Raw genomic sequence first — 15,435 nt, 5'->3', positions numbered from 1 at the left:
AAAAGACTCCCAGTAACACACTTGTGTTATAGCATATTAGAATTAAATGAAGAGAAAAACTTTTCATTATGGGGTTTTATTGTTATTCATTTGTACATTCATTTGACAATACTGACTCAAGCTGCTGTGTGTTCTCTTAAGCTCCAAGTATTTTATATCCCAGAGCTCTATCCAAGAAGCTACATAATTAAAAGAAAAAAAAAAAAAGCTTGTTTTTTCTAATACTATAGAGAGAGAGCAGAATTTCGACAAGTTCTACTTTCACCCATTATGAAGCCATCTTATAGAAAAGCTGCACTTTTCTTTGTGAATAAACCAGTGCTTGCCATTCCAGTACTCGAGCTGATGTATGCATTAACAAAAATCAGAATGACATAAAAATTGTTGGTCTGATAAATCCATTATATTTTAAATTAACTGTTATTAACAAAAACAAAACCCAACCTAACTAATGGTTTAACAAATCATTTTCTCTTGATTAAAGACAGACATACACACACATATATACACACACACACCAGTAAAATTCATGGAATAGTTTAGCTTAAAAAAATATAATGCGTTTCAAACAACCATTTTTCTTGCCTTAAACTGCAAACCTTATTCTGAGTAAGATTGTAAGAGGAACTAAGTTGTAAAGGAAGAAGAACATCAGAGAGTTCCTTTGATACTGGAAATAGTCCATCCCTGTTCTGAAATAGTTTTGCCCTTATGACTCTGCTCCCAAGGTAGGCTTTTCTGGCATAAGTAAATTTAGCTTTATTTCTGGTACAAGTAGTCTTTCTTCATAAGTGTCACACTGAGCTGGGCTGATTTAGCTCTCTGTCTTCTTTATACCAGCCTTAGCAAGTTTCAAAATATATGGCCATTCAAAGCAAGTTGTATTGCAAGCTTTTCTCATTTGTTTTCACTTATCAAAAAGTTAGAAGAACTATGTGACACTACAGTTCTTCAGGCAATACTAAGTCAAGGTCAGAATTCACTGGTTAACAGGAATGTTTCTTACCAAAAAAAATAAAATAAATGTGCAAATTCCCAACCAAGGAATAGGGCCAGAACTTGCAGACTGGGAAATTTTCACTAAAACTGAAAATGGATAAAACCCAAAGCTCTCTGAGCAAGGAATTAAGAGGATAAGAGCCATAAAGACCCAAAATTTCCATATCACCGCATTCCTCAAAAATATTAAATATGCTACTTTTGCAAAGAGATTTCAATGTATGCTGGCAACATTCACCTGCAAAGAAAAGAGGTTAATATTAAGGTCACTACAAAGCAAATGCTTTTATTTCATGAGTACTTTAAGTTTTCCTGACTGACATGATTGTTATATATGGCTATGTCCAGGGTTTATGTCTGCCTTTGTATATCTGTGTGATGCCAAATTCTTTTTCACAAAGGCTCTGCCTGATGTCGCTCATGACATTCTGTGGTGGAGATTTATTCCCTGACCTTATACTTTGGAAAGGACAGCCTGAAATACTCAAGAAATTGTGGGACTTAGTAGATTAGACTATGAGTTATTTCTCTTTGCCAAAGGAAGGATTACCAACCAAAAGCAAAGATCCAAAGGGGGTTCCTCCTGATTGCCAGTATACTCATAGAAGGGCCATGGCTCTACTGGTTTAGAATTCACTCTGAGGCAAAGGTGGTGGTCAGGACACAGAGACAGTGTGTTAGTCCTCTGGCAAGTTTTCATTCACTTCTGAAACCTTGTGATACTTCAGACAACACTGAATCTAAAAAGGCATCAGCACATAAAATTAACAAGTGGTACCAAATATACTATACCTTGTTTGATTTTTTTTTTAATATCACAAGCAAGTTGTGAAAAATGTTTTTCCAAATTACATTCAAACTGAATTTTTAAGGACTATTTCATGTTTAAAATGTTTTGACATGCTGATTACATATTTATTTATATACAACACGAATTGGATTAAAGAACAGAACCCACACTTAGCACTGACTAATTAACTGAGGCTCACAGGAATCGTATTTATATTAATTATTTACAATGTTCTTCTTTGTAATGATTTTTTAACATCAACATAAAAGTTGTGCAATTTAACTTTCTGGTGCTGTTTCTCCTTTAACATTTATCCAACAATTAGTTACGAAGCACCACATACTGGCTAATACTCCAGGTACTAGAGTCACAGGGCTTTTTGCAAAGTAGGGGTCTTCAAACTCTGGCAAACATAATCAGTGCCTGGGGTTAAAGTTGTTTTTTTTTTTTTTTTAAGATTTTTTATTTATTTATTTGACAGGCAGAATCACAAGTAGGTGGAGAGGCAGACAGAGAGAGAGAGAGGAGGAAGCAGGCTCCCTGCTGAGCAGAGAGCCCAATGCGGGGCTCGATCCCAGGACCCTGGGATCATGACCCGAGCCGAAGGCAGAGGCTTTAACCCACTGAGCCACCCAGGCGCCCCTGGGGTTAAAGTTAATAAACCATAAAAATCAACCCTAAATCAGTGTGACTTCGTATCATGCACCTCCTATGTCTTCACTTCCCACAATTCTCTACATTTTCACACACCGAGGAGGATGATCACAAGGGAAGATCAGCAACCACCCCTTCATAATGTGTCCCAGCACTCCTCACACTGTTCCCGAAGTCCCCATACCCTGAGACCAAAGTGCAGCTCTATTCCCTAGCATGCTGAAAATGCCCAGATCTGTCTCTGTCCCAGCTCCTCTCCTGGGCTGTTGACCTACACATCCAGTTGCTTCCTCTGCTCTATAGGAAGCTAACCGTTCAGAGTGACCTAAAACTGGACTTCCCAGTTGGCCCATACATCTAAGACCTCTCCAGAAGAGCTCATCTTGGTGAGTGGCAACACCAGCATCACAGTGTAGCCAGAAATGTGTCACCCTCCATCTCTCTCTCTCTGTCTCATACACACACACACAACATACTTAGTCAGTTACCATGTCATTACTTCTGATGAGAGGGATTTAGTTGTAAATAGAGGAGCTGTTACTCTGGATTCATCATTGAAGTGGTAAGAATCAGAGTCAAAGCTGCTGGGGTTGCCTTTTTCAGTTCTATGATGCGAGCAAATGTCATATCCATGCCCAATGTCCACTCAGAAATACCCAGCGGCAGGGAGGACATGACTACTTAGAACTAAGGACATACTGTATCTCTTCTCTTTTGTTCTCCAGGAGGATATCCTGTTAGAGCTTTGTGTCTTCTTGGCCTCCCATATGCATTAAACATAGAAATAAGCAGAGCTCCCTATTGTTTCAGAATATTTTGTTTCCCCATTTTTGCTAGTAGAATGTAAGATTTACATGCTTGGTCTCTTGATGGTAGACATGCCTGAGGACCCAGATAATACTGTTAGAGTCAAGATATTGAGTAAAGTCTGGCTATATGTGGAGAAATCTGTAACATTATATGCTGAGAGCTGAAAGGAAAATGAGACATCCAAAAATGAATTTAGAACACAGAGGGCCCCTCCCTGCTTTATGATAAAGACCACCTGCCACAGATGCAGGTTATTCTAATGACAGGAAGAGTAGGTGAAACAGAGTACGAGAAGCCACAAACAAAGTAATAAAATCTGGATGATATTTTTAATATTAAAATAAAATAGGAGACATGGTTAAGCCTTGATCAAAATATAATCCATTTGAGCTAGACAAGAGATAAAACCTTTCTCCCATGACAGTTGACATGATAGTTGCATAAAATTATGAACCAGACAAGGCTCTGTCTTATCTTTCTCCCCATCCTCACCCCCAGGATTCCAGAGGACCACATAGAGAGAACCCAGTGACATTAGCAAATTTTATTTCTCAAATCTGTATCAAACCTTCCCTGCTCCCCAGACCCCCTCTAATAGCTTGTACTCTGACCTAAACGCTGGTCATCTGACTGTGTCACCTGTACTTCTGCTATAGTCTTGTAACTAGTCTCCCTGGCTCTGGTCTCTCCTTTTTTCAGTGAATTCTACACATTTTGCATGTCATCACAAATTACAAACATGTATTTTTCCTTACTTCTCTACTTACCTCTACCTCTAGTATTGGTCTTAAATTCCATGAGGGCCTATACGTAACTCACAATGTCACAAGCTGGAAATAATGTGGACTGAATCTATAAATGAATGTCAGTATCAATAGGCCTTTTTTGGATTCAAAGCCGGTTCTTGGGCTAGGTTCTCAGGCAAAGTTCTGTGGCTCAGTTTCATTATCTATAAAAAGATTGTAATACTATTTACCCCAAAAGTTATTAGGAGGATTCACAAAACAAAATTAATACATGTAAACCATTTAAAACAGAGTGCACATGTGGAAGAATTCAATAAAGCATAGCTATTATTATTTATTATAATTATGATGTTGCTGTTATCATTATTATCGTTATTTAACTCCCTTTAAAAATAGGTCACTCTTGCTTCAAGTTCAAAATCCTTGGCAAAGAATGTCAAATCCAATGTGATCATTGCTATGAACTGAGTTCTATCCCCCCCAAGAGGCCAATGAGCCCTTAACACCAATGTGGTTACATCTGGAGATAGGCCTTCTAGAAGGTGGTTAAGGTTAAATGAGGTCATGAAAAAGAGTTCCTAGTCTGATAGGACTGGGGAATTATAAGAGTAAGAATCACAGCCCTCTCCCTCTCTCACTCTCCCTATCTTTTTCTCCATAGAGACACACAGAGGAAAGGCCACGCAAGGACATATCCACCAGCCTGGGCTAATGCAATCAGGACCATGACTGATTCAGTACACCCCACCCTCCTGCTGTGTGGAACAATCTACTTTCTCTTACTTCCATGCCTCCGTGAGAACATCCTTCTCCTTCTTCACTGGCTAATTCATACTCATTCTTCAACACCTTACTTCAGGCATTCCCTATTCCAGCCACACTACCTGAGTTCCCACTGCCCTCTTAAGGGCTCCTCCTCTGTGTTGCTTGCATGCCCTCTTGTGTTGCTTGGGTGCCCTATGATGACCACGAGCACCACTAGACATACTGTAGATGTTCCTCAAATACATATTTAATAAGCATGTCACTCAGATGTCATCTAGGATATTTTTGATCTTCTGCTGATAGGTTGACATCCCAGCAGTGGAAAAAATTTCAAATGGAATATTAGATGTACCTATTATTGAGGTCATCTGGTCATTTTATAAAATTGCTTGGCTACTTCTTCCTTTTCATCTGTCTCCCTCTTTTTTGTTTGCCCATCCTCACCACCAATAGCTGTACCATCGCCACCACAAAATGTGTATTCTTGTTAACTCAAAGCATCCTAGCTATGTCTTTTTTTCATGATTTCTAATCTATGCCTTTAAGACTCACATTCCATTCAAATGGAATTTTCCCAAAAACAGTTCCCTCACTATTATGAATTCTTATACATTTTCCCTAAAAGACCTCCCTGTAAATGAATGATGTAGGCTGACAACTAAATGCAACTTAGCAGTGCCCCCTAAAGCATCTCTGTCCCCAGTGAAGGCAAAGCCCAGGGAACTGATTCCCACCGGATGTCAAGAAAACAGGATAGAAAATTTCAGAACTCCGGCAACTGTTGCAATAATATGAGAGAAAGAAAAAGAAAAGAAAAACAGCATGCAGCACAAGAGGGGTGCAAAAGCATCTAACTCTATTGTTAGGATAACTACAAAGGTACGATCAGACAAACCATCTTCTACTTTCTCAACCAACTCTTCCACTTGAGCCCAAACATGAAATATGTTGGAAAATGTTATCAACACAACTGTGAATTTTTATTTTATAGATACAGCTGAAGTATATCTCTATATCAGGTGGCATAGAAAAAATAACAAGTAATTTCTGGGGCCAGGAAGATATATTTAAAATGTTTACATTACAAACTTTATTTATCTTCACGATAACAACCTCAATGTCAATCTTTTCCTTCCAGTTCTGTCTTCTGTGAGACCCTTTTAAACACCCTTTGGTTTCTTCATTCTCATCATGATCTCACTCACAATATAAGAATAATAAGGACTTACTATTGTTATAAGAAGCGTGAAATGTTTTTCAACATTTTAATATTATGTGCAATGGTAACCCAATGCAGCATCAATTGTTCTAAGTGGTACCAAGTTATCAAATATGGATCCACATATCATTGTGTAACCCATTTTATTTTTCCCATCCTTGGTTCTCATAATAAAAGGAGAATAATATTTTCTTTTCTTCATTTTAAAATAAACAGTCTTCCCCCTCTCTGAGCAATCTTTTTAAACTTATGAGTCAATATATTCTTACAGAAGGAACAACAGCTATGACTCAGGGCCATGGAAGAAGCTTTCCATAATAAATTACAATGATTAGTGCTACTAGACAAAGTGCTTCAGCTCCTGTAGCAAATTCTTCCCAGCTCCTTTCATTAATCAGTCTGCTTACCTGGGTTTATCATTAGTGCCAGGCCTTTCAACTTGGTGCCTGAACCAATTAATACATAATTTAAACCAGAAGCATGTTTAAAATTCTATCAGACTACCCTGTAGTGACTGGAGTACATCATCCTGCATTAATTCTATAAGTTTGTTTGTAAAAGTAATTAATTATTGCTGACAATAATAAGTTTCTGAAGCAAAAACTACTTTTTCTCCTATTCAATATTCCTTTCTGCATGCAACTGATAATATTATCTGCAAAGTTTAATGACAGGTATCCATGGGATGAAAAATAACACACTAAATCCACATCCACACCGGTTGCCAGATTTTTCTTGAGGTTTTCAATCTATCACACCAACCTCACAATATTGGTGGTAACAGAGGACAAAACTTGCAAAGATTCCAAAACTTAAAAAATAATAAGTTGAACTAGATGCAACTATTAGTACCTCCTTATTCACTGATTTCATAAGTGGAGAGATGAATGACAATGACAAAGACCCCCCCCTCTCATCATTTTTCCCCATGACCTGCAGGTAGTGTGAAGAAGATTATGCATACAGACTCCAATGACAAGCTACTTGCCAGAAATGAAAGTGAAAGCAAAGGGCTTTGCTTAAAATGCATCAGACACTGTCAAGTGCTGAAAATAGAATCTCTGATCATCCTTATTCTAGTTCTCATTGTAACCAAATTTCCACTATTAGCTATTTAGAGCCTTACAGCGATATTAATACGGTTGCCCCAGACTGGGCATTAGGCTTCAGTGTATACGACAATTTTCTCTTAGAATAAAATGTTCATTTGATTCCTCCTGCTCAGAGAAAATTATTTTATGCATTATTTGTTGTTATCCAAGAGCTATACACACCCAACCTCCAATACACACATACACAGATACACACACAAACACACACACAGATACACAAAATTCTTCTTTATCAAGAACCCTGATTTTTTTTTTTTTCACTTTCTGGTAGTCACATGCCTTAGGAGAGCAGAGACCCTCTTCCAGCCCTGGGAGCTTGGTGGTGGGGGGTGGAATAGGGAGATAAATCTTAATTACTATAAAGCGGTCATGATCATGCCTTTCTCCCTGCTAGAGACCAACTTTCAATGGTCAGTTTTAAGTCCCTTAAAATTCTAGCAAAAGTTACATAAAGGGGATATGCTGGAGGACTTAGGGGAAATTTTTTTCATTAAAAACAAGTTGTATCAGATAAAACAATTATTCTTTCTGCCTTGGAGTTTGTAGTGACACCAGGAGCTGCTGCCACCATCTTGAAACAATGAGGGTCATCTGAGGACAAGTGCCAACACACTGAGGATGACAGAGCAGAAAGATGGAAAAATCTGAGTTGTTGATGACATTATTGAATGAACCATACAGTTGTCCAATATTAGAATCACTTTACCTCAGGACTTCCACTTATGGAAAATAATAAATATCTTTATTCTTTAAGCCATTTTGTTACAACAAATATGTTATCTGCAGTTGAATGCATTTCATCTGATATAGCAGCCAAGGTTCTTTGCTCAGTAGTTCTCAAAAACACTGTATTTCCAGAAGAAAAGGACCCATACAAATGTAAAATAAATAAAGAATTAAGCCAAAGTATAAATTGAATTGAACAAATAGAATAATCTCATACCCTGACTTGTTTATTAAGTTTAACCATTTTAATTATCCATGTAATTTTATGTCAAGATATTAGAATCCTCTCTTGTGTTTACATTATAACTACCAAAATTCATCCACAGTACACAGTACAATCTGGAAATTGAGACCCCATGCTCTAGATTCATATACACGGGGATCTGGTCTTAGCTCTCCCCATCCCTAACAACATAACCTCCCTAATCTTCAGTTCTTTCATTAGAGTAGGAATAATGAAAGTACATATTTCTCTCCATTAATGTTGGCATGATGAGCTAATTTATGTACCTGCTTTAACACTTAGCATATAATAATGATTCAACAAATGTTGGTTATAAAGAAAAAATAATAAGTATGCAAACACCAATATTACAAAGAATAAGGATTTAGGTCTTTAGCATATTAAAAATATCAACCTACAAAGCACCGCTATATAATTTTATACAGCTAATGCTATTCTGAAGTAAGAAAATTCAAAGAAACTCCATGAGGACTTGTGAAAGAAATCTAAGTCTCAGTTTTCCTTTCCAAAGAACAAGATCAGACTTGGTTAAATGAGGATTATTCAGATAACAGTATGCTAGCTTTATTTGCAGGTAATATACTCTATCACACAGAAAATATTAATATATCTAAGATCTGTTGTGTAAAATAATTCAGTACATGCAAAAAAAGGCAGACTCTGCAGCTCTGTTTAAATACATGCATCATCAAGGAGTTAAGATAACAGAAAGGTAGGGGGACCCTGGGCTTTTCTTGTCTCTTGAACTCAGCTGTCTTGAGGTCAGATCACTAGGAAGACTAAGAAAATAGACCTGAGAACTGGAAGAAGGATTTCCATGGTTGGAGGGAGACTGAATAACATATGCAAGCAGTATGGCTCCTTTAAGATTTGGAGTTTTGAATCCTAGCTGTGCCAAAAATAAAATATAGGAGAGTTGAGTACCAGGTGTGCTGAGGGCCTTTGCTTTTCTGTGAGGACTTCCTAAACAGTGGGGAAGTGAGATCCCCTGTCCCCAGAGAGAGAGTGGGGTGACACCATTTTACCACCACCCACCACTCCCACACCCTACCACCGCCACCACACCACCACCAACATAGCTGGACATCAAAAAGCAACACAGCAGTCTGCAGTGAATATAAGGGCCACTTACAACAAACCTGGCCCCCTTATACTTGGCAAGTGTTGTTTTTTTTAATGTTTTAATTTTTATTATTTTTTTTAATTTCCTTTCAGTGTTCCAGAGTTCATTATGTATACACCACACCCAGTGCTCCATGCAATACATGCCCTCCACAATACCCACCCAGGCTCACCCAATCTCCCACCCTTCTTCCCTCCAAAACCCTCAGTTAGTTCCTCAGAGTCCACAGTCTCTCATGGCTTGTGTCCCCCTCCAATTTCCCCCAACTCCCTTCTCCTCTCCATCTCCCCATGTCCTCCATGCTATTCCTTATGCTCCACAAATAAACGAAACCATATGATAATTGACTCTCTCTGCTTGACTTATTTCACTCAGCATAATCTCTTCCAGACTCATCCATGTTGATACAAAAGTTGGGTATTCATCCTTTCTGATGGAGGCATAATACTCCATAGTACATATGGACCATATCTTCTTTATCCATTCATCCATTGAAGGGCATTATCAACAAGACCCTAGTTAATAGGATCCAATAGTACATTAACAAGATTACCCACCATGACCATGTGGGATTTATCCCTCGGTTATAATGGTGGTTCAACATTCACAAATCAATCAATGTGATAGAACAAATCAATAAGAGAAGAGAGAAAAACCACATGGTCTTCTCAATTGATGCAGAAGAAGTGTTTGACAAGATATAACATCCATTCCTCATTAAAACACTTCAAAGTGGGGCACCTGGGTGGCTCAGTGGGTTAATGCCTCTGCCTTCGGCTCAGGTCATGATCCCAGGGTCCTGGGATCAAGCCCCGAGTTGGGCTCTCTGCTCAGCAGGGAGCCTGCTTCCTCCTCTCTCTCTGCCTGCCTCTCTGCCTACCTGTGATCTCTGTCTGTCAAATAAATAAATAATTAGAAAAAAAAAAAAAAAAAACGGCTTTAAAAAAAAATAAAATAAGACACTTCAAAGTATAGGGATTGAGTGAACATTCCTCAACTTCGTAAAATCTATCTATGAAAAACCCACAGCGAATATCATCCTCAATGGGGAAAAGCTGACAGCCTTCCCTTTGAGATCAGGAACACAACAAGGATGCCCACTCTCCCCACTCTTGTTCAACACAGTGTTAGAAGTCTTGCCAAGTGTTTTTATGACAAGGGTAAGATTCACTCTGAGACAGCACAGCAGGCCTCTCCCCCAAAAGAGCAAAGCAGGCAGTACACCACAAGCACCATGTCAACTAATAATATAGTACTTCAAAATCCCCTTCAGTTCTGGTGAAAATAGGACCAGGCTATATATATATTTTTTTCTTATTCTTTATTTTTGGTTACTTTTCTTTTGGAATCAGGTTTATAGTTTTTTTGTTTGTTAGTCTGTATTTTCATTTCCTTTTCTCTCTCTCTCTCTCTGGCAGGGGAGGGATCAGGCTTCTTTTTTTCTTTTCTTTTTCTTTATTTGTTTTTCCTTTCTTTTTCATTGGAATCAGGCTTATAGTTTTTTTTATTGGGATTTTTCATTCCCTTTCTCTCTCTCTCTCTCTCTCTCTCTCTTTATTTTTAAGCATGCTTTCCCTCCCCCTATCTTTTTTCTTTTTCTCTCCTTTTTTCGCAGGATGCTTTCAACAAACAAATCAAAGCACACCTAGATAAATATCCAAGCACTCCCCACTGCAAGCAAGGAGGAACTCTGCAGAGGATTGAGCAGTGGGAAAGAGCAGCCAAAACACAATAGCAGAGAGCAAAAGCATACACCAGAAACACTTCATAAAGTGCCAGGCCCTCAATAGTGTATGGCCTCTTTTTAATATAACATTACTCTGAGGTGCAAGAAACATAACAAGCTATCATAACATGCAAAAGATAGAAACTTAGCCAAAATGACAAGACGGAGGAATCTCCCCTAAAGAAAGGTAAGGCAGGTACCATAGCCAGGGACTTGCTCAAAACAGATATAAGCAATATATATGAACAACAATTTAGAATAGTCATAAGAATAGTGGTTGGATTTGAAAAAAGCATAGAAAAGAAACCCTGTTACAGATCTAAAAGACCTAAAGACTAGACAGGCCGAAATAAAAAATGCTATAACTGAGATGTAAAACAAACTGGATATAATCACAATGAGGACTGAGGAAGCAGAGGAGAGCCTACATGATATAAGAAATAAAATTATTAACATTAAAGAAGCTGAAAAGAAGAGAGAAAGAAAACTACTAGATCATGAAGCCAGACAGGGGAAACTCAGAGATTCCATAAAGCACAATATTGTCCATATCATAGGAGTCCCAAAAAAAGGAGACAGGAAGAGAGGGGCAGAAGGTTTATTTGAACAAATTACAGCTGAGAACATCCCTGATCTGGGGAAGGAAAGAGGCATTCAAGTGTAAGAGACACAGAGAACTCCCTCCAAAATCAACAAAAACAGGTCAAAACAACAACATATCATAGTGAAACTTCCTAAAAACAAAGATAAAGAGAGAATTCTGAAAGCAACTAAAGAAAAAAGGTCCTTAACATACAACAATAGACACATAAGGCTGGCAGCAGACCTGTTCACAGAGACCCTGCAGGCCTGAAAGGAGTGGGATGATAATTCAACAAGCTAAGTGGGAAAAATATGCAGCCAAGAATACTCTATCCATCAAGGCGGTCATTCATAATAGAAGGAGAGATAAAGAGTTTCCAGGACAAACAAAAACTAAAGGAGTTCATGACCACTAAGCAAGCTCTGGACAAAATATTAAAAGGGACACCTCAAGTGGGAAAAAGAGACTAAAAGTAATAAAGACTAGAAAGGAACAGAGACAATCTACAGGAATAATGACTTTACAGCTAACAAAATAGCACTAAATCCATATCTTTCAATAATTACTCTGAATGTAAATGGACTCTATGCTCCAAGCAATGCTGCTTACAAGAGACTCATTTTAGACCCCAAAACACCTCCAGAGGTGAGGGGGCAAAGAACCACTTATCAAAAAAAAAAAAGAACCACTTATCAAAAGAAAGCTAGAGTAGCCATCCTTATATCAGATAGCCTAGCTTTAAAACCAAAGACTGTAATAAGAGATAAAGAAGGCTAATATATCATAATAAAGGGGTCTATTCTATAAGATATAACAATTATAAATATTTATGCCCCTAACTTGGGAGCAGCCAAATACATAAATCAATAATAAACTAAAGAAACTCAGTGATAATAATACAAGAGAAGTAGGGGAATTTAATACCCCACTCACAACAATGGACAAACCTTCCAAGCAGAAGATCAACAAGGAAACAAGGGCTTTAAATGACTTGCTGGACCAGTGGACTTAACAGATATATTCAGAGCATTTCATCTGAAAGCAGCAGAATACACATTCTTTTAAAGTGCACGTGGAACATTCTCCAGAACAAATCACATACTGGGTCACAAATCAGGTCTTACCTGGTACAAAAACACTGAGATCATACCATGCATACTTTCAGACCACAATGCTATGAAACTTGAAGTCAACCACAAGAAAAAAATTGGAAGAACTACAAATATATGGAGGTTAAAGAACATCCTACTAAAGAATGAAATGGTTGGGGTGCCTGGGTGGCTCAGTCAGTTGTGTCTCCCTTCAGCTCAGGTCATGATCCCAGTGTCCTGAGATCGAGCCCCACGTCAGGCTCCCTGCTCAGTGGGGAGCCCGCTTCCCCCTCTACCGCCTGGCACTCTCCCTGCTACTACCCTCTTTATCTCTCTGTCAAGTAAATAAACAAAATCTTAAAAAAAAAAAAATGAATGGATCTACCAAGAAATTAAAGAAGAAATAAAAATGTACATGGAAGCAAATGAAAATGAAAACACAACAGTACAAAACCTTTGCGATGCAATAAAGGTGGTCCTAAAAGGTAAGTATATAGCAATACAGGCCCTCCTCAAGAAATAAGAAAAGTCTCAAATACACAACTTAACCTTACACCTAAAGGAGTTGGAAAAAGAACACCAAATAAAGCCTAAATCCAGCAGGAGAAAGGAAATGATAAAGAGCAGAGCAGAAATCAATGAAACAGCAACCAAAGGAACAATAGAATAAATCAACAAAACTAGGAGCTGATTCTTTGAAAGAATTAAGAGGACTGATAAACCCCAACCAGACTTATCAAAAAAGAAAAAAGAAAGGATCCAAGTAAACAAAATCATGAATGAAAGAGGTGCAATCCAATCAACACCACAGAAATACAAATAATTATAAGAAGATATTATGAGAATTGTATGCCAACAATTTAGGCAATCTGGAAGAAATGGATGAATTCCTAGAAACATATAAACTACCAAAACTGAAAAGGGAAGAAATAGAAAATCTGAACAGAGCCATAACCAGCAAAGAAATTAAATCAGTAATGAAAAATCTCCCATGAGTCCAGGACTAGATGGCTTACAGGGGAATTCTACCAAACATTTAAAGATTTAATACCTGTTCTTCTGAAATTGTTCCAAAGTTTAGAAATGGAAGGAAAACTTCCAAATTCATTCTATGAAGCCAGCATTACCTTGATCCTAAAACCAAAGACTCCATTAAAAAGGAAAATTACAGATAAATATCCCTGATGAACATGGACATAATATTCTTGCCAAAATATGAGCCAATAGTATCCAACATACATTAAAAGGATTATTCATCACTACCACGTAGGATTTATTCCTAGGCTGCAAAGGTGATTCAACATTTATAAATCAATGAATCAATCAATGTGATACACCACATTAATTAAAAGATAAGCATAAAATCCACTCAATAGATGCAGAAAAAGCCTTTGACAAAATACAGCTCCCTTTCTTAATAAAAACCTTTCTACAAAGTAGGGATAGAGGAAACATACCTCAACATCATAAAGGATATATATATATATATATATATATATATATATATATATATATATATGAAAAACCCACAGCTAATATCATCCTCAATGGGGAAGAACTGAGAGCCTTTCCCTAAATGTTAGGAACATGACAGGAATGTCCACTCTTACCACTGTTGTTCAACATAATACTGGAAGTCCTAGCCTCAGAAATCAGGCAACAAAAAAAAAAATAAAAGTCATCAAGACAGGCAAGGAAGAAGTCAAACTTTCACTCTTCAGAGATGACATGATATTCTATGTAGAAAATCCAAAATACTCCACCAAAAAAATTCTAGAAGTGATACAGGAATTCAGAAAAGTCACAAGATATAAAATCAACACACTGAAGTCTGTTGTATTTCTATACACCAATAATGAAGCATCAGAAAGAGAAATCAAGGAATCAATACCATTTACAATGGCACCAAAAACCGTAAGATACCTAGGAATAAACCTACCAGAGAGGTAAAAGATCTGTACTCTGAAAACTATAAAACACTTACAAAAGAAATTGAGACCCAAGGAAATGGAAAAACATTCCATGGCCATGGATTGGAAGAACAAATATTGTTAAAATATCTATGCTACCCAAAGCAATATACACATTCAGTGCAACCCCTATCAAAATAATACCAGCATCTTTCACAGAGTTGGAACAAATAATACTAAATTTGTATACAACCAAAAAAGACCCCAAATAGCCAAAGGATTGTTGAAAAAGAAAACCAAAGTTGGAAACATCATAGCTCTAGACTTCAAGCTCTATTACAAAGCTGTAATCACCAAGACACTACAGTATTGGCACAAAAACAGACACATAAATCAATGGAACAGAATAGGAAATCCAGAAATGGACCCTCAACTATATAGTCAACAAATCTTTGACAAAGCAGAAAAGAATGTCCAATCAAAAAAGACAGTCTCTTCAACAAATTATGTTGGGAAAACTGGACAGCCGCACACAGAAGAATGAAAGTGGACCACTTTCTTATATACCACACACAAAAATAAATTCGAAATGGATCAAAGCACTAAATGTGAGACAGGAAACCATCAAAATCGTGGGGGAAAACACAGGCAGCAACCTCTTTGACCTTGGCTATAGTAACTTCTTACTAGACACATCTCCAGAGGCTAGGGAAACAAAAGCAAAAATGGACAATTGGGACCTCATAAAGATAAAAAGCTTTTGCACAGAAAAGTAAACAATCAAAAAGATTAAAAAGCAAACTATGGAATAGGAAAAGATATTTGCAAATGATATATCAGGTGAAGGGCCAGTATCCAAAATCTATAAAGAATTTATCAAATTCAACACCCAAAAAACAAAAAATCTAGTGAAGAAATGGGACATTTCTCCAAAGAA

The sequence above is a fragment of the Mustela lutreola genome, chromosome 6 (assembly GCF_030435805.1).
Source record: "Mustela lutreola isolate mMusLut2 chromosome 6, mMusLut2.pri, whole genome shotgun sequence".
Lineage (NCBI taxonomy): Eukaryota > Metazoa > Chordata > Mammalia > Carnivora > Mustelidae > Mustela > Mustela lutreola.
Note: the sequence above shows the minus strand (reverse complement) of the source record.